The following is an 18,358-nucleotide window of genomic DNA, read 5'->3' on the forward strand; positions in this document are numbered from 1 at the left end:
AGCTCGGGGGCGCCTGGAGAGGTTAGTAGAAGAGAGAGGAATTTAGGGAGGAATACTGATTTGTGTGAGGCCTTAAGGCAAAATCAAACCCCCATTTTTAGGGCAGCACCTGGAACTGTGGTGTTGGAGAAGACTCTTGAGAGTCCCTTGGACTGCAAGGAGATCCAACCAGTCCATCCTAAAGATCAGTCCTGGGTGTTCATTGGAAGGACTGATGCAGAGGCTGAAACTCCAATACTTTGGCCACCTCATGCAAAGAGATGACTCATTGGAAAAGACTCTGAGGCTGGGAGGGATTGGGGGCAGGAGGAGAAGGGGACGACAGAGGATGAGATGGCTGGATGGCATCACTGACTCGATGGACATGAGTTTGAGTGAACTCCGGGAGTTGGTGATGGACAGGGAGGCCTGGTGTGCTGCGTTCATGGGGTCACAGAATCGGACACGACTGAGCGACTGAACTAAACTGAATTGAACTGGGAAAGAAGGGGCAGGAGGAAGAGAAAACATAATCTTTGGAGATCAGATGTTTTGGCAGGGCTGGAGAATTCCTTTGGGAATCTAGAAGTGTTTCTGCTTAACACAGGGAAACTATGCTCTCTATGTTGGGTTGAGTACAAAGCCTGACTTTTTATTCTGGGAGGAGACTGTGTTGTTCTTTATTTTATTTTTAAAAATATTTTTTGTGTTTGCTTACTTGGCTGCCTCTGGTCTTAGTTTTGGCACATGGCATCTTAGTTCCCCGACTAGGGATCAAACCTGCAGCCCCTGCATTGCAAGGCAGAGTCTTAACCACTGGACCATGAGGGAAGTCCCTCTTGTTCTTGTATAGCTTGAAAGTTCTGGTCAAGGTGTCAGGACGGTGAGATGGAGGTGTTCAGGGAGAGGAGGCAAGAGGCCAGGGTGGGGGCTGGGATGGGAGCCACCTTGGTCCAAGTGTTTTGCAGGCCTTTGGGAAGGAGATCCCATGCTAGGTCCTTCCCTCGCCCTTCCTTTTTCTGTCTTTCTTAAAATATCCTGTGTTTCTGCAGCAGTGCGGCTGCTAATCTAAAATAAAAACAGCAGGAAATGCAAATGGTCAGGTTCTCCTAGCAACAGGAGCCAACCCACGCAGGGCGTGTGGAGCAGAGAAAACTGTCCTGAGGCTGAGATGTGGGTGGCTGGGCCGAGGAGCAAGTCTCCTCTGACAGTCTTGCCTCTCTCACTGCAGACAGGGGCTGTCTGGTGGGCAGCCACCTGTTGTGCAAAGAAGCCCTCTATGAACTGGACTGGGGCAAAGGATCACATGCTGGGGAGATGGTGCGAGGGTAGGGAGATAGCAGCAGCCTTGGTTTATTTAAGACACCTCCTAACCAACACAACACAAAATGTAAGCCATTTTCCTCTGATTAAAAAAAAAAAAAAGACATCTGTTGACGGCAGTGGCTGGAGTGGCCCCTTGGAACCTGACAGAGGGGGTCTAACTAGGTATGTGATTGGGAAAGGCCTTGATTTATCAACATGTTCTTATATGTCCATTTGAGTCAACCCTTGGAGCCTTGCCGTTCCGAAACAATAGCCATAACAATTTCATAACAATAGGTTATGAAATGAGAGGAAGCAGAAAATGGCTCAGATGCTTAGGTAGGGGGACCAAAACCAGGAGACTGCAAAGACTCTTAGAGACTCCTGGTTTAGGGACTTACCTGGTGGTCCAGTGGTTAAAAGTCAGCCTGCAATGCAGGGGACATGGGTTTGATCCCTGCTCCGGGATGATCCCTGCTCTGGGATAATCCCATGAATGGTGAAGCAACTAAGCCCGAGAGCCACAGTTAATGAGCCAGCCCTCTAGAGCCCATGCTCCGCAACGGGCTTAGGCAACTTACTTAGGTTCTGAGAATTGGATTCTTTATCTGTAAAGCAAGAGCAATTGTGTCTGTTTCACAGAGTCGCATCTCACAGAGGTATGTGAAGTGCGAGCACCGCCAGGCATACAGTAGGCCCTCAACAGATACTGGTTTTTGCACCTCTTACTTGTGGTTGCGGTTGCTCAAGGGACCAGGTGGGAGTTGCGACTGCTATTGCCAAGGCAGGGAATGCTATTTTCCAGGTAGCCCGAGATGGAGCTCAAAATGGAATTCTCCCACACACACACAAAGGAGCTTGCCTTCATTATTGATTAAATGGCTTTTAAATAGATAGATCTGAGACCATAATGCCTATGTCTGTTTTTCATCATTGTGTCCTCAGCACCTGGTACTCAATAAACAATTGTTGAGTGAATGAACCAATGTGGTGATTTTTCCATGAGGAAAGGCATTTTAAATATGAGATAGCCAGCTTACAAAAGAATATTGAAGCAAATGGACTTCCTGAGTTTGATCTGCTTAGGCAACCTCTTTGAGGTCAGGTCCAGAGAAGACAGGTCATGGCCCAGGGTGGGGACCTGACCTGCTAGTGGGTTTACCAAGCCATGACCTGCAACCCTGATCTGTGCAGTTTCTTGGCTCAGACAAGACGACAAGCTGTCCTGATTGATATAAATGGCTGATGAGGGGGTGGGTCTTTTCAGGAGATCTCTGATGGGCTGTTGGGCTCAGAAAAGTGAGTCATCACCCTTGGCCTCAGCAACTCCATCCTCCATCCCACTCTTCTACCTGATGAGGGGCATATGAGGCTGAGGTCACCTCCAAGAAGGGGTTTGCTCTTCCGTCTTATTTGTAAACATCTCCCTGACCCTACACCACTGTCTCAGTCCCTCTCTGTGTGTGTGTGTGTTTTTTTTTAATTAATTATTTTGTTTGGTTGTGCTGAGTCTTAGTTACGGCAGGCCAGAACTTTGATCCTCATTGTGGCGTGTAAAATCTTCAGTTGCTGCCTGTGGGATCTTAGTTCTTTGACCAGGGATCAAACCCAGACCTCTTGCATTGGGAGCAGGAGTCTTAGCCACTGGACCACCAGGCACATTGCCTTTTTTACTTTCTTTTCTCTCTATCACACCCTTCTCTTTCTCTCTCTCTCTCCCACACATACACACGCATACAGACACGCACATATGAATTTGGATATTGATTTTTACTATTTTAACTCCAGGTTCTGTTTTTCAAATGTGGATAATTCCAGCTTATTCATTATTCTCTTGTCACTGGGGCTGTCATAAAAATGAGTTTCCTGTTGTTGAGATAGTAGCCCCTGTGTGTCTCAGGGAGATCAGCAAGGGCAAAGACCTTCCCATCAGACCCCTGGGAAATCACAGAGCCTGTTGGAGTGTGGGCTTAGCGTGTGAGGTCCCCAGGGAATTATGGCCCACTCCTCCTGGGAATTGTGGACCTGCTGAGCTGATTTGCAATCTCCTTGAATCCCAGACTTACAGGAGTGTTCAGAGTCTCTTCTTTTTGCTTCCTCCACTTAACACATTAAAGACCTACAAGAGGGCAGAGTACCTAAGGATGAGACAAAGTCTTTGGCCTTAGTTTTTTTCTTTATAATATAAGTTATATTAGTTAGCTCCCTAGAATCTGGCTGCCTGATACCATTATCCATAAAACAGGTGGAGAGTAAGAACTGTCTTTGTCTTCATGGGTAGGAAATCAGGTCATCCTCTCCAAAGGTATAGAATACTCCCCCAGGCTGTGGAGAGCAGGTTCTGGTTTCTACCCAGAAAAGCTAGAGAGGAAAACTGTGGCTGCCTACTAGAGTATCAGGGGAAAAAGCAGAGATATTTTTAACATACGGAATATCAGTGAACAGAATGCTAAGGAACTAGAAAACTTATTCCAATAAATATGAAGCATATGCTCTTCCTAAAGCAAACCCAGCTTCTGCTATATACAAATTTCATGAAGGAAAAAAAATGTCGGAAATAGCAGAAATATCTGGCCTGAAGTGGGCTACAACCACTTTCTGCAGGAGACCTGGAAGGCTGCACAGACAGCCTGGGAACAGTGACTGGGGGGTCGGGGGTTCTTGGCCGTCTTGTCATGCGGGTTGGGGATTGTCCAGAGCCCTCTGGAGTCCGGGGAGCCCAGCTCAAGATAGACAGTCGGACACACAACCACAGCTTGTAATGTCAGAGCGTGCGTCACCAACAATTGGAACGTCCTCTCCAGCTCCGCTCCCCAGAATCCCCAAACACAGAAAATGCCTTTCTGAGTGGCAGAGATTCCTGCCATCAAATGGCCTTTTGGATTCTCTTCAACCTGTTTTTCCTCTTGCAAGCAGGAAGGGCGATTTGTATTCATCTCATTAGTAGGGTTTTGGTAATTGGGGCTATTATTAATAATTTCATTGCGAAACCTGACAAATATTTTACTCTCTCCTGTAGTGGGTAATTGCATCCCCAACAGCATCTCTTTTTGTGGCGCCAGATGGAGAGGATGTGTGTTTGCCATTCTCATTAATACAGTTAGTACCTTAGCATCGCGCCTGTCCTCTCCCTAGCCCCACGCTCTCCTGGCTCGAGGTGGGGAGGGGAGACCGAACCGGAGGCCTGCTGGGGTAGGGTGGAGGGCTCCTGGGGCCCTGGGCGGAGGCGGGGAAGGCTGTGGGAGGGGCTGGCGGGAGAACCCTGAGAGAGGCGAGGCACTGCAGAGTGCTAAACCACAATAAAAACACCGCCGCTAACAACAGGGTGATGGAGACACAAATCATGATGCTGCCTAAAACTCCCACTGCAGTATTTCAACCCCAGAGCAGCTCCCCCGACTCAGGGCGCCGCCGGCCGCCCTTCCACCCCCCAGCGCCACCCCAGCAGCCAGACTGCTGACACGGTGCAGCCACTCACGCCCCCGGCTGTCCCCGCGCCCAGCACTTCGCTCCTCCCCGCCGGGAGATGCTGGGAGCCCCGTCGGGGAAGGGGGAGCGCTCTCAGCAGGCTGGTATCTGAAAGCCTGTTCCTCTTCCCGGGGAGGAGGAGGAGCAAGGATCGCGCTCCAGTTGCCTGGGCCTCCAAGTCTCTCTCTCCACCCCCCATCCGAAGGCTGCTAACCTGGCCAAATCCTCACGACGTTCCCGGCCCCGCCTCCTCAGCCCCAGCTGGCCCCTGACTAGCAGACGCTGGCCTGATACAGCTTCTCTCCTGGAGGGACAGGGACAAGGGCAGACGCCGGTGAGGGATGTAGCTGCTTCTGCTGCTGCTGCTGCTGTTAAATCGCGTCAGTCGTGTCCGACCCTGTGCGACCTCATAGACGGCAGCCCACCAGGCTCCTCTGTCCCTGGGATTCTCCAGGCAAGAATACTGGAGTGGGTTGCCATTTCCTTCTCCAATGCATGCATGCGAAGTCGCTTCAGTCGTGTCCGACTCTGTGCGACAACAGCCCATGGACAACAGCCCATCAGGCTCCTCTGTCCACGGGATTCTCTAGGCAAGAATTGCCCAGAGGTGGGTTGCCATTTCCTTCTCCCATGAGGGATATAGTCCAGCCCGCATCTCAGGGTTCCTTTCTGCTGCTGCTGCTAAGTCACTTCAGTAGTGTCTGACTCTGTGCGACCCCATAGACGGCAGCCCACCAGGCTCCCCCGTCCCTGGGATTCTCCAGGCAAGAACACCGGAGTCGGTTGCCATTTCCTTCTCCCATGAGGGATGTAGTCCAGCCCGCATCTCAGGGTTCGTTTCTGCGGGGTGTCACAAATGAGACCCATGACGGACTGGCTGGAGTCCCCTGGCTCCTGCCTTTTCCCAGTTGTCCGGGAGATGCTTGAGGGTTACCCCTTACTTCCAACTTCGCCTACTCCAAAGGGAAGGCAAAACTAGGCAGGGTATCCTTTCTCTGGCATCTGAGTGTGGATTTGGGGACCTTGAGCGAAGAGTTCCAGAAAGAAACCACCTCGAGGCCAGCCACAGTCTACTCCTAGGAAGGAGTCTGTCTTTCAAGGGACCTAGGTTGTTATAGAATGAAAATAATTTAAAAAAATCATCCCTGGGTATAGCAGCTAAGAGTGGCCATAGTGCTGCTCCATCCAGGTTTGCCCAGGGGCACCACTTTCTTTTCCCCTATTTTGGGTCACCTCCTAATATCATTTGAGCCAGATATGGCATTGGTGGCAAAGACTATTACAGTGGGGTTTGGACTTGAAGAACCTGGGTAGAAGCAAGCCTATGGTCCCTACTCCTGCTAATGCTCTGAGCTTTGTGTGACCTCTGTAATTTAAGATTGATACTTCTTCCTGAGCTTTAAGATTAAAAAATTTTTTTATTGGCAATAATAAAATAATTTTTTATTGTAATAAATAGTTGCTTTATAACATTATTTTCTGCAGTTCAGCAAAGTGAATCAGTCATACATATACATATATTTCTTTTTTGGGATTTCCTTCCCATTTAAATCACCAGAGTTCTCTGTGTTGTACAGTAGGCTCTCAATAGTTATCTATTTCATATAGAGTATCAATAGTGCGTCTCCTTCATGGACCATAGCCTTGTTGTGAGAAGCATCACCAACTTCATGGACATGACATTGAGCGAACTCTGGGAGATAGTGGAGGACAGAGGAGCCTAGCATGCTGCAGCCCATGGGGTTGAAAAGAGTTGGATATGACGTAGCGACTGAACAACAACAATCAATAGCGTGTATATGTCAATACCACCCAATTCATCCCAGCCCTTTCCCTTCTTGGTGTCCATATGTTTGTTCTCTACATCTGTGTCTCTATTTCTGCTTTGCAAATAGGTTCATCTGTGCCTTTTTCTAGATTCCACATATATCACTAATGTACAATATTTTTTTTTTAGGTTTTTGAAACAAAACTGAATGAAAATACCTGAGTATTATAGCGGTTTCCCCTGACTCGGATGGACTCATCTTTTCTTTCCAACATATGATCCCATACCTCTTCTCCCCCTAAGAAACTTTCCTTGACCTGTTCTTTTCCATGAAGTCATCTTCATGGAGAAGGCACTACCTGTCTCACTCACCATTGATCTGACAGCCTTATGATGAGTTTCCTGATATGTGGGTGGGAGCAACACGATCATATGTGGTATATGTTGCCTCTAAAATTCAAAGAGGCAAGCATTGTGCCTGTCAGAGTATATCCTGACATGATCTAGACCTCTAGATCCTTAGGAATGCTGCTGATGTGGCAAATCCTTGAGCTTTCTATCATGACACCAATGTGACAGACTAGTATGATGTTCTTAGGGTACCAAGACAATCAAGGTCTCCCTAGACTGTCATGACAAAGAGCAGGTGCCTTTACAGTGAAATATATTGTTGTCTCTGCCACCTGGAGTCAGATTGCTTCTGATTAACTTTGGCCATCGGAATGGGGAGTGGGGGAGAATTTGTTAGGCTACTATCTGCATACCAGCTTCCAAGGGCTCCGTTGCTTTGTTCCAGCAAAGATATCACATCCAGAATCAGCTGCAAATGGCATCACTGATTAAGTGTGTGATAATCTACAGCCATTCTCCAAGACCATCTGTTTTTTGAAAGAGCCAAAAAAGGAAGTTAAATGGGGATGTGGTTGGAATCACACCTCTGCCTCTTTCAAGTCTTTAATGGTGACACAAACTCTGTGATTCCTCTGGCATGGTTTCTAGCTTGTTTTTGGGTTACTAGCTCAGCAGAGGAGAATGGGTGGGGGTAAGGCGTTTGGGGACCTTCTGCTTGGCCCTCCTTTCTGTATAATAGACTGCACTCCATAGGTCACGGGACCACTATGTTATTACGTGTGTCTGTTCCAAGTATATTTTCTGAGACTGGGAACCATAAAAATAGATCCATGGTCCCACTGAGTTTCCAAGGAAGGTGGATCTTTTACCTGACTTTCATAAGCACACTCTGACTAGTGGACGAAGGTGGGGGGCTTCAGATTTTAGCATTTGTGTGGGCATTTTCCAGGCAAGAATACTGGAGTGGGTTGCCACTCCAGGGGATTGTCCCGACTCAGGGATCAAACCCGTGGCTTCTGTGTCTCCAAAGAGTCCTGCCAAGCACTGGGCCTGAGCCACCTGGATTAGGTTACATTTACCACAGAGACACCTGGATTAGGGTCAGGTTAATTGGAGGGATTGGGGGCAGGAAGAGAAGAGGACGACAGAGGATGAGATGGCTGGATGGCATCACCGACTCGATGGACATTTGTCTGAGTGAACTCCGGCAGTTGGTGATGGACAGGGAGGCCTGGTGTGCTGCGTTTCATGGGGTCGCAAAGAGTCAGACACAACTGAGCGACTGAACTGAACTGATCTGAATTTATTTCTTAATTCCTTGAAGAATGGAATACCTTCCAGGAACTCCTGAGGAAATATGGCTGCTGAATGGTTGAGTAGGTTGCATATAATAGATCCTTTTTAGCATCCTCACATTCTTTAGCATTTAGACCTCTGTCTATAGCATGTCTGATATTTCAGTCTTACTGGCTATAGCTTACTGTCAAGATTGGCTAACCTAGTTGAATATTAATACCTCTTCCCAAGTGCTCAAACCATGACATTACATCCTATTTTCCAGTTGAGCACCCATTTCAAAATATTTTAGGTAATCAGGCCTTCGATTACATTCTTGTTTGTCTAGCAACCTTAGAATCTAGTTAAATGCATGTTCCCCAGAACTCTTTACAGGAGTTGATGTAAGTTAATGAAATCCTGCACTTCTTTTGGCAAACAATCTGTCTCCTCCGGGCACATGTCTTGTACTTTACTATCTGAACTATGCTGCCATTTAACCCTCCTTGAGCATAGTGGAGGTGGTTTCTGAAGAAAATCACATTTTCTTGGCATGGTCATTGAAAGGTTTTCATTTGGGAAGGTTTAGAAGGATTTGCGTATTCAAGGTCTCAGTTTCATCTGTGTCTGCACAAATGTCTCCATTCCATACCTTGGAATCTTCCTTCTTCCTCATCCGTGTGTGCATGCTCACTCACTTCAGTCATGTCCAACTCTTTTGTGACCCCATGGACTGTAGCCCGTGAGGCTCCTCTGTGCATGGGATTCTCTAGGCAAGAACACTGGAGTGGGTTGCCATTTCCTTCTCCAGGGGATCTTTCTGACTTGGAGATTGAACCTGGGCCCCCTGTACTGCAGGCAAATTCTTTACCCACTGAGCCACCAGGGAGGCCTTTCCCATCATACCCTCCACTTATTGTAAGGGACTTAAACCAAAGGGTTTGAGTATTTAATTGGGTTTGCAACTCTGCCACATTAAAATCATTTTCTAGACTTGATCCTCACCCACATCAATCCAGAGGCTACAGGAGGAGAAGTATTTCTTTAGAGCAAACACTGAGACTTCCTGATTTTCCACCTGGTTCTGAGTTGGGTATTAAAAGTTTTCAACAGGTCCTTTTCCCTTCTTACTCTCTTTGGAGCCATCAGAAGCAGCCATCTGACTCTACAATCTTTATAATAGCTATTGTCACCATGGTGACTAAGTATCACAGTCACTTTATTTCTATTGCCCACCACCTGAACTTCATCCCTTTTAACACCAATGATAAATTGAGTCACTGTGATGCCACTAAATGCCATGGATTATCAGTATCCCATTTTCTCCTGGTAAAAAAGTTAGTTGTGTGCTTCTTAAATATGAGAGTAATAGAGACTTCTCTGGTGGTCCAGTGAGTGGCTAAGATTCTGCACTCCTAATTCTGAAGGCCCAGGTTTGATCCCTGGTCAGAGAACTAGATCCTATATGCCTCAACCTAAAAAAGAATCCCTCATGCCCCAATGAAGATCAAAGATCCTGCCTGCCTCAACTAAGACCCAGTGCAGTCAAAGAAATAAATATTTTTAATATTTATTAAATAGAATATTTAATATTTATTAAATAGCACATATATATAATTTATATATAAAAATATTTATGAATATAAATATTTAATATTTATTAAATAGAATATTAGAATAGCTATAGAATATTAGAATCCCATTTTTAGGGACGGTTTTCTTCGGTCCTTTTTTGATATCTATTCTTACCTTTGTCTAGAGTCTGGAAGGCAACATATGGCACATTCAAATAATGTAATTGAGGTGGATTTAATAAAAGGGGCTATTTATAATGACGAAGATGGGACCAGCAGATTGAATAACTGACTTCAATTCTTTATCCTTACTTTTATCCATATCCTTACATGGTATTGTTATTTGTAGAGTGTAATTCCCTGTCTCACTTCTTTGGGCTTGGAGGACTTTTTGGCCAATAGTATGTGGGTGAACGTGAGACCATGCCAGTCCCAAGCTTAGGCCTTAAGAGGAAGCCTGTGTTGTGTTTGCTCTTTTGAGGCTCTGCCACTGTCATGAGAGAAACATACCTACCGATCCAAGGAGGGTGAGAGGCCTGTGGAGCAGAGTTGCTTCCATCTCACAGACCTCCAGTGAGAAAAGCAGCTGCCCCAGCTTCCAAAGCATGAAGTAAAGAAGTCCAGCTGAGCCCATCCTAAGTCACCCCAGTTCTAGCTGACCTGGAGATCTGTCAGAACAAATGGCTGCTTTAAGACATGGACTCCAGAGTGGTGGAAATGCAGTGCTGGTATATGCAGCAGATACACAAGAAAAAGTAAAAAACAGTAAGAGATGGGGCAGAGCCTCACAGATGCTGATGGAAGGCTTAAAGGATCAAGGGGAGGGAGGAGTTACCAGAACTTGGGCAGTAACTGTAGGAGAAGGTGTGTGATGAGAGCTGTGGCCTTTGATAGAGGGATGGAGACAATCCATAGAAGCCAAGTGAGGGGAACAAATTTCATTCCTTTGCTCTTGTTGCGTCCTCTGACCTCCTGATGGTGCCTTTTGTTATCAAAACTGGAAGGCAAGGGAGCCCACCGATGCAGACCGTGAAAAAAAATTCTCTGAGTACACAGAGCGGGATGAAGGTCTGGAAGGGACAATGGAAGATACCTAACACACTTTGCATGTCTGAGAACATCTTTGTTCACCCTCACACTTGTATGATAGCTTGGTGGAGTATAGAATTCTAGGCTTGAAATTTTTTCCTTTAGAAGTTTGAAGAAATTTCCAATACAGTGTAGCTATTGAGAAGCTTGAAAGTCTTCTGATCTCTTACCCTGTATGTGGGATCTATATGTGTCTTGAAATAAGTAGAATCTTCTTGTCCCCAGTAGTCACAAATTTTCTCCATGTGCCTTGCCGTGGATTTACTTTCAGTTATTGTTCTGGACACCCATAGGGTCCTCAATCTGGAAACCTATGTCCTTCAGTTGTTTCTAGAATTATTTCTTGGATAATTTCTCCTATTCTGTTTTCCTGCTCTCTCTAAATTTCTAATTTTCTTTCTCCTATTTTCCATCTTTTTCCTTTGACTCTCCTTTCTGGGAGCTTTCCTCAACTTTTCCCTTCAATTCTCTTGATTTTATTTTAATAGCATTTTAAAATTGAAATATGTCTCATATAGCATATTTACAACTTTAAGTGTATACTTCAGTGGTTTTGAGTCTACTCACTATTTTGTGCAGCCATCACTGCTATTAAATTCCAGAACATTCCCAACATCCCTGAAAGAAGCTGTGTGCCTATTAGCAGTTAATCCTGATTGCCTCCTACTTCCAGCCCCTGGAAAACACTGATCTATTTCCTGTCTCTTATGGATTCACCTATTCTGAACATTTCATATAAATGGAATCATACAATATGTGGACTTTGTGTCTGGCTTCTTTCACCTGGTTCATCCATGTTCTAGCATTTGACAATATTTCATTCCTTTTTAGGGCAGAATAATATTCTGTTGTAGAGTGGTCCTCACTATCCGTGGGGATTTCCAGAATCAATCCAAATCCATGGCTGCTCAAGTCATTTATATAAAATGGCATAGAATACAGTCAACCTTCCATATCTGAGGATGTGAAATCCACAAATAGAAAGGGTTGATTGCATTTATTGGAAAAAAAAAATCCAGGTGTAAGTGGACTCCAGAAATTCAAACCTCTGTTTTTCAAAGGTCAAATGTATAGATATGTCACATCTCATTTACTTAGTCATCAGTTGATGAACATTTGGTTTATTTCCACTTTTTGGTTATTACGAATAATGCTGCTGTGAACATTCATGTACAAATTTTGTACAAACATATGTTTGCAGTTCTCTTGGGTATGCACCTAGAAGTGGAATTGCTGGGTCATATGGCAATTCTATGTTTAACTTTTTGAGGAACTGCCAACTTCATTGAGTTTTAAAAATCTGTAACCAAGTTTGACATTTCTGAGAGCTTTTCTTTTCATTTCCCGAGTGTTTATCCTTTGAAAAAAATTGGTTGTAATCTCTCTCCTCTCTGAGGATATCACTGGAATTAAAAAAAAAAAAAGATTTCTTCTCCCTGAATAGCCTATCTTATAAAGCTAATTTAATTTTTAAAAATCTCTGCTTTCTAGGGCTCCTTGGTGGTCCAGTGGTTAAGAATCTGCCTGCCAATGCAGGGGACACGGGTTCCACTCCTGGTCCGAGAAGATCCCACATGCTGCGAGGCAGCTACACCCGTGTGCTGTAACTACTGAGTCCATGAGCCAGAACTGCTGAGCCCGAGTGCCCTCGAGCCTGTGCTCTGCAACAAGGCAGGCCACTGCAGCGACAAGCCCTCACACCTGTTCAGTGCAACTAGAGGAAGCCTGCATGCAGCAAGGAAGACCCAGCACAGCCAAAAAGCAATAAAACGAAAAAGAAAAAAAAAGAAAAGAAAACCACTCTGTTTTCTGCGTTAGTAGCTTTGACCAACTGTCTGTATATCTCATAATCCTCCGCCGATCAAGAGTGATTTTATTCAAGAATAAAGAACCAGAAAACTGACTGGATCACATTTGCTATCACATGGGTCATCTTGTTGATTTTGAGTTTCAAAGTGATTTGATGGGCTGTTTGTGGAGAACCCCTAATGCCAGTTATTTCCATGAGAGTCTTCAGAGAAGGACCTTCCAGTCTCTCATCTGGAAGGTTAGGGTTCTTCTCCCTATGCTGTGGGGGAGGAATGGGAAAAAGGGTTGGATGTCTCTGGACTCACGAGTCAGTGTGCTCGTGGTCACGCCACACTTCTTTGGGCGAGGTGGTTCTGCCCTCAAGGGGGCCTGTATCTCCCAGTCTGGGGACTATGCTATTTTCTCTGGATTGCAAACCTCCGGATTTCTGCTAGTGTGTTGGGGCAGGTTCCCAGTGGCATGAAATGGAGAAAGGAATCTAAGGATCTGACTGCTGCTTAAGCAGCTTTTAAGCCATTTTCTTTTACATCGCCTGCCACCTCCCCCCTTTAACTAATGAGTCCTGCATATTCCTGCCAATGCGGTGGTGCGAATTGTGTTGATGCTCAGCCTTCCTCGGATTAGGCTTGGGATTTGGAGCTCTCAGTTCAGCTGAATCTAGTTTCCAGTTTCTAAAATTTGTTGATTTTTGCCTCATTTCCTATTGCACTAACCATGCTAGAATGTAAAAAACAAACAAAAATCCACTTGCTGTTGTTTTTGTGGGGTTACTGGAGGACACAGAATTAGATGCACATGTTCAGTCTTCCAACTTCATCCAGAAGCCTGCGTCCCACTCTTCTTAATGGAAAAAAAAAGAAAAGAAAACTGATATTTTGATTCCCATCTGAATTAGACACCATGTAATCATGGAACAAAACCCTCTATAGTTATCTTAATAGATAGAATGTAACATAAAGAATTGTTAATCAGGTGTAAAGAATTGTTAACATGGTGACTGAAAAAGTTAATAGAGGAACCTCAGCTATTAAGGAGATAGAAATTGCAGGAAGCAGCTACTAACTGTTAGGCCTGGAGGAACAAAGAGAAGAAGCTGGAGTTTTTAAAACATAGAAGAGACTCACAGACTTAGAGAAAACACTTATGGTGGCCAGGGGGAAGGAGAAGGGGAAGGGATAGTTGGGGAGTTTGGGATGGACATGTACACACTGCTATATTAAAAATGGATAACCAACAAGGATCTACTATAGAGCACAGGGAACTCTGCTCAGTGTTCTGTGGCAGTCGGGATGGGCAGGGAGTTTGGGGGAGAATGGATACATGTGTATGTACGGCTGAGTCCCTTCACTGTGTACCGGAGTTGTGTACGACATTGTTCATCGGCTATACTATGATATAAAAGTTAAAAACCAACAACCAAACCTAGAAACATAGTGAAAGGGGCTCACGGAGCTGGAAGTCAGACCTCTGAGGAGGAACACATCTCGGCTGGGGCCGGCACCTCTGAGGGGGCGTGCTGAGGCCAGCTGTGACTGTTGGAAAGCTGGGCTAAGCTGCTTCAGGACTGGACACTGCCCTGGGGTGAGAAGAAGCACAGCGAAACCGACGGGCAGAGGAAGCCAACAGGAAATGGACAGAAATGAGCACGTGTCACCTTCTCCTTCAGCCTTGCAGTCTCCCTCGTGGCCCTACTGTAGGAGCCTAAAAGAGGTCCAGGGCTTCCCTGGTGGCTCAGTGGTTATAGCATCCTCCTGCCAATGAAGGAGACACGGGTTTGATCCCTGGGTTGGGAAGATCCCCTGGAGGAGGGCATGGCAACCCATTCCAGTATTCTTGCCTTGAAAATCCCATGGAGAGGAGCCTAGTGGGCTACAGTCCATGGGGCTGCAAAAGAGTCAGACACAACTTAGCAACTAAACAACAACAAAAGAGTCCAGCTTGCAAAGGACAGGAGTGAGGTGTGGCATGTGGCGCCCAGGCCCAGCATCACAGAGCCAACCGGAAGGCGGGCTTGAAGCTGAGGGACAGCCGCTTAGTAATTAGTATAGTCTATGCTTTCGGGTACTTGAATGCCTATGTATCCTGCTGAGCCTATTGTGAGCTTTCATTACAACAACGAAATCCACACTGTGTCTCCATCTTCTCACAAAACCATTCTCACTCTCTCCCCAAATGAGAAGACGCCAAGTCCCAATAGCAGTTGTACTGATACGTGGGAGATGGTTTCACTATCTATTCTGAGCTATATTAATTGCTGATTAAATTCAGCCACAGTTCCACCCAAATACTCTTGTTTCTAAACAATGTCTTTTGATCCCGGTGTTCCTCCTTTTTGTCAGTTGCTTCAGAATTTGGGGTGGGAAGGGAGGGGTATTATATACTGACCTTCTTCCCCACTAATGGGTGTGCTTATTGTCGACACATTTGCCAGCTTCTGTGCCAATTTACATTCATCCCCAAGAGCAATGTGAGTTTCAACTGTTTCACAGGATCCACTCATTACTGTCAGACTTAAATTTTGCCAATTTATGAATGAGAAATTGTATCCCATTATTGTTTAATTTACATTTTCCTTAATGGGGAGGCTGAACATGTTTTTCCCATTTGCTTTTTGGACTCGGGTTTCTGCTCATATTTTTTGCCCAATTGTCTAATTTTTTCTTCTTAATGAATTGCAAGAATTCATAAAATTTTTTTGGTAAAATGTATATGAAACATGTATACATATGGCTGATCCATGTTGACTGTGAGGAGTTACCCTACATCCAAGGGCAGAGAAGCCCCAGCAAGATCGTAGGTGCTAGAGTGGCAGCTGCCTGGTGCTGGAGTGACTTTGAGGAGATACCTCACATCGAAGGGTAAAGGAGAAGCCCCAGCAAGATGGTAGGAGGGGCAAAATCACATTTAGAATCAAATCCCATACCCACCAGAAATACTCAAACATACCTTCTGCCACCAGGACCCAGAGAGTGAGACAGAACTGTGTCTGGGTGTCTCCTGAGGAGGGACGGGTCAGCAGTGGACTGTTGCAGGGGCAGGGGCTCTGGGTGCAGCAGGCTTGGGTATGGCATAAGCCCTCTTGGAAGAGGTCACCATTATCCGTGCCATAGAGCCACCGGAACTTACACAGGACTGGGAAACAGACTCTTGAAGGGCACAAACAGAACCTTGTGTGCACCAGCACCCAGGAGAAAGGAGCAGTGACTCAAGAGACTGACCCAGACTTGCCGGTGCATGACCCAGGAGGTGTGGGTCAGTGGTGGCCTGCTGCAGGGTTGGGGGCACTGAGTGTAGCAGTGCGTGCATGGGACCTTTTGAAGGAGGTTGCCATTTTCTTCATTACCTCCACCATAGTTTGGCCTCAGGTCAAATACCAGGGAGGGAACACAGCCCTGCCCTTCAACAGAAAACTGGATTAAAGATTTACTGAGCATGACCCCACTCATCAGAACAAGACCCAGTTTCCCTCTCAGTCAGTCTCTCCCATCAGGAAGCTTCCATAATCCTCTTATCCTTCTCCATCAGAGGGCACACAGACTGAAAACCACAATCATAGAAAACTAATCAGTCTGTTTACATGGACCACAGCCTTATCTAACTCAATGAAACTATGAGCCATCCCTAGCTCTATCTATCTAGGGCCACCCAAGATGGACAGGTCATGGTGGAGAGTTCTGACAAAACGTGGTCCACTGGAGAAGAGAATGGCAAGCCACTTCAGTATTCTTGCCTTGAGAACCCCATGAACAGTATGAAAAGGCAAAAAAATAGGACACTGAAAGATGAACTCCCCAGGTTGGTAGGTGCCCAATATGCTACTGGAAATCAGAGGAGAAATAACTCCAGAAAGAATGAAGATCAGATCAGATCAGATCAGTCACTCAGTCGTGTCCGACTCTTTGCGACCCCATGAATCGCAGCACGCCAGGCCTCCCTGTCCATCACCAACTCCCGGAGTTCACTCAGACTCACGTCCATCGAGTCAGTGATGCCATCCAGCCATCTCATCCTCTGTCGTCCCCTTCTCCTCATGCCCCCAATCCCTCCCAGCATCAGAGTCTTTTCCAATGAGTCAACTCTTCACATGAGGTGGCCAAAGTACTGGAGTTTCAGCTTTAGCATCATTCCTTCCAAAGAAATCCCAGGGCTGATCTCCTTCAGAATGGACTGGTTGGATCTCCTTGGCAGTCCAAGGGACTCTCAAGAGTCTTCTCCAACACCACACTTCAAAAGCATCAATTCTTCGGCGCTCAGCCTTCTTCACAGTCCAACTCTCACATCCATACATGACCACAGGAAAAACCATAGACTTGACTAGACGAACCTTTGTTGGCAAAGTAATGTCTCTGCTTTTGAATATGCTATCTAGGTTGGTCATATCTTTCCTTCCAAGGAGTAAGCGTCTTTTAATTTCATGGCTGCAGTCACCATCTGTAGTGATTTTGGAGTCCAGAAAAATAAAGTCTGACACTGTTTCCACTGTTTCCCCATCTATTTCCCATGAAATGATGGGACCAGATGCCATGATCTTCGTTTTCTGAATGTTGAGCTTTAAGCCAACTTTTTCACTCTCCACTTTCACTTTCATCAAGAGGCTTTTTAGTTCCTCTTCACTTTCTGCCATAAGGGTGGTGTCATCTGCATATCTGAGGTTATTGATATGGAGCCAAAACAAAAACAGGAGATGGCAAGAGTGAACATTGACATTTTAGGAATCAGTGAACTAAAATGGACTGGAATGGGTGAATTTAGCTCAGATGACCATTATATCTATTACTGTGGGCAAGAATCCCTTAGAAGAAATGAAGTAGCCATCACAGTCAACAGAAGACTCCAAAATGCAGTACTTGAATGTAATCCCCAAAACAACAGAATGATCTTTGTTTGTTTCCAAGGCAAACCATTCAATATCACAGTAATCCAAGTCTATGCCCAAACCAGTAATGCTGAAGAAACTGAAATTGAACGGTTCTATGAAGACCTACAAGACCTTCTAGAACTAACAGGCAAAAAAGATGTCCTTTTCATTATAGGGGACTGGAACGCAAAAGTAGGAAGCCAAGAAATACCTGGGGTAACAGGCAAATTTGGCCTTGGAGTACAGAATGAAGCAGGGCAAAGGCTAATAGAGTTTTGCCAAGAGAACACACTGGTCATAGCAAACACCCTCTTCCAACAACACAAGAGAAGACTACACATGGACATCTCCAGATGGTCAATATTGAAATCAGATTGATTATATTCTTTGCAGCCAAAGATGGAGAAGCTCTATACAGTCAGCAAAAATGAGACCCGGAGCTGACTGTGGCTCAGATCATGAACCCCTTATTGCCAAATTCAGACTTAAATTGAAAGTAGGGAAAACCACTAGACCATTCAGGTATGCCCTAAAAAAATCCCTTACAATTATACAGTGGAAGTGACAAATAGATTCAAGGGATTAGATCTGATAGACAGAGTGCCTGAAGAACTATGGATGGAGGTTTCTGACATTATACAAGAGGCAGTGATCAAGATCATCCCCAAGAAAAAGAAATGCAAAAAGGCAAAATGGTTGTCTGAGAAAGCCTTACAAATAGCTATGAAAACAAGAGAAGAGAAGGGCAAAGGCGAAAAGGAGAGATATACCTATTTGAATGCAGAGTTCCAAAGAATAAAAAAGAGAGGTAAGAAAGCCTTCCTCAGTGATCAGTGCAAAGAAATAGAGGGAAAAAAATAAAATGGGAAAGACTAGGGATCT

General features: G+C 45.4%; 1 long non-coding RNA gene across 11 annotated transcripts in view; it reads left to right on the forward strand.

Moving 5' to 3' along the window:
* The window catches only part of LOC147342275 (uncharacterized), a 39,200-nt gene extending 26,468 nt beyond the window's left edge, over window positions 1–12,732 (forward strand). For all 11 annotated transcript variants that reach the window (XR_015157323.1, XR_015157319.1, XR_015157329.1 and 8 more), the window contains one exon: window positions 12,301–12,732. This is a non-coding gene — a long non-coding RNA (uncharacterized LOC147342275). The remainder of the gene's footprint in view (window positions 1–12,300) is intronic.
* The last annotated feature ends 5,626 nt before the right edge of the window (window positions 12,733–18,358 follow it).

Source organism: Bos grunniens, chromosome 29 (genome assembly GCF_055505025.1).
Source record: "Bos grunniens cultivar Pamir isolate PY7600 chromosome 29, Bosgru_T2T1.0, whole genome shotgun sequence".
Lineage (NCBI taxonomy): Eukaryota > Metazoa > Chordata > Mammalia > Artiodactyla > Bovidae > Bos > Bos grunniens.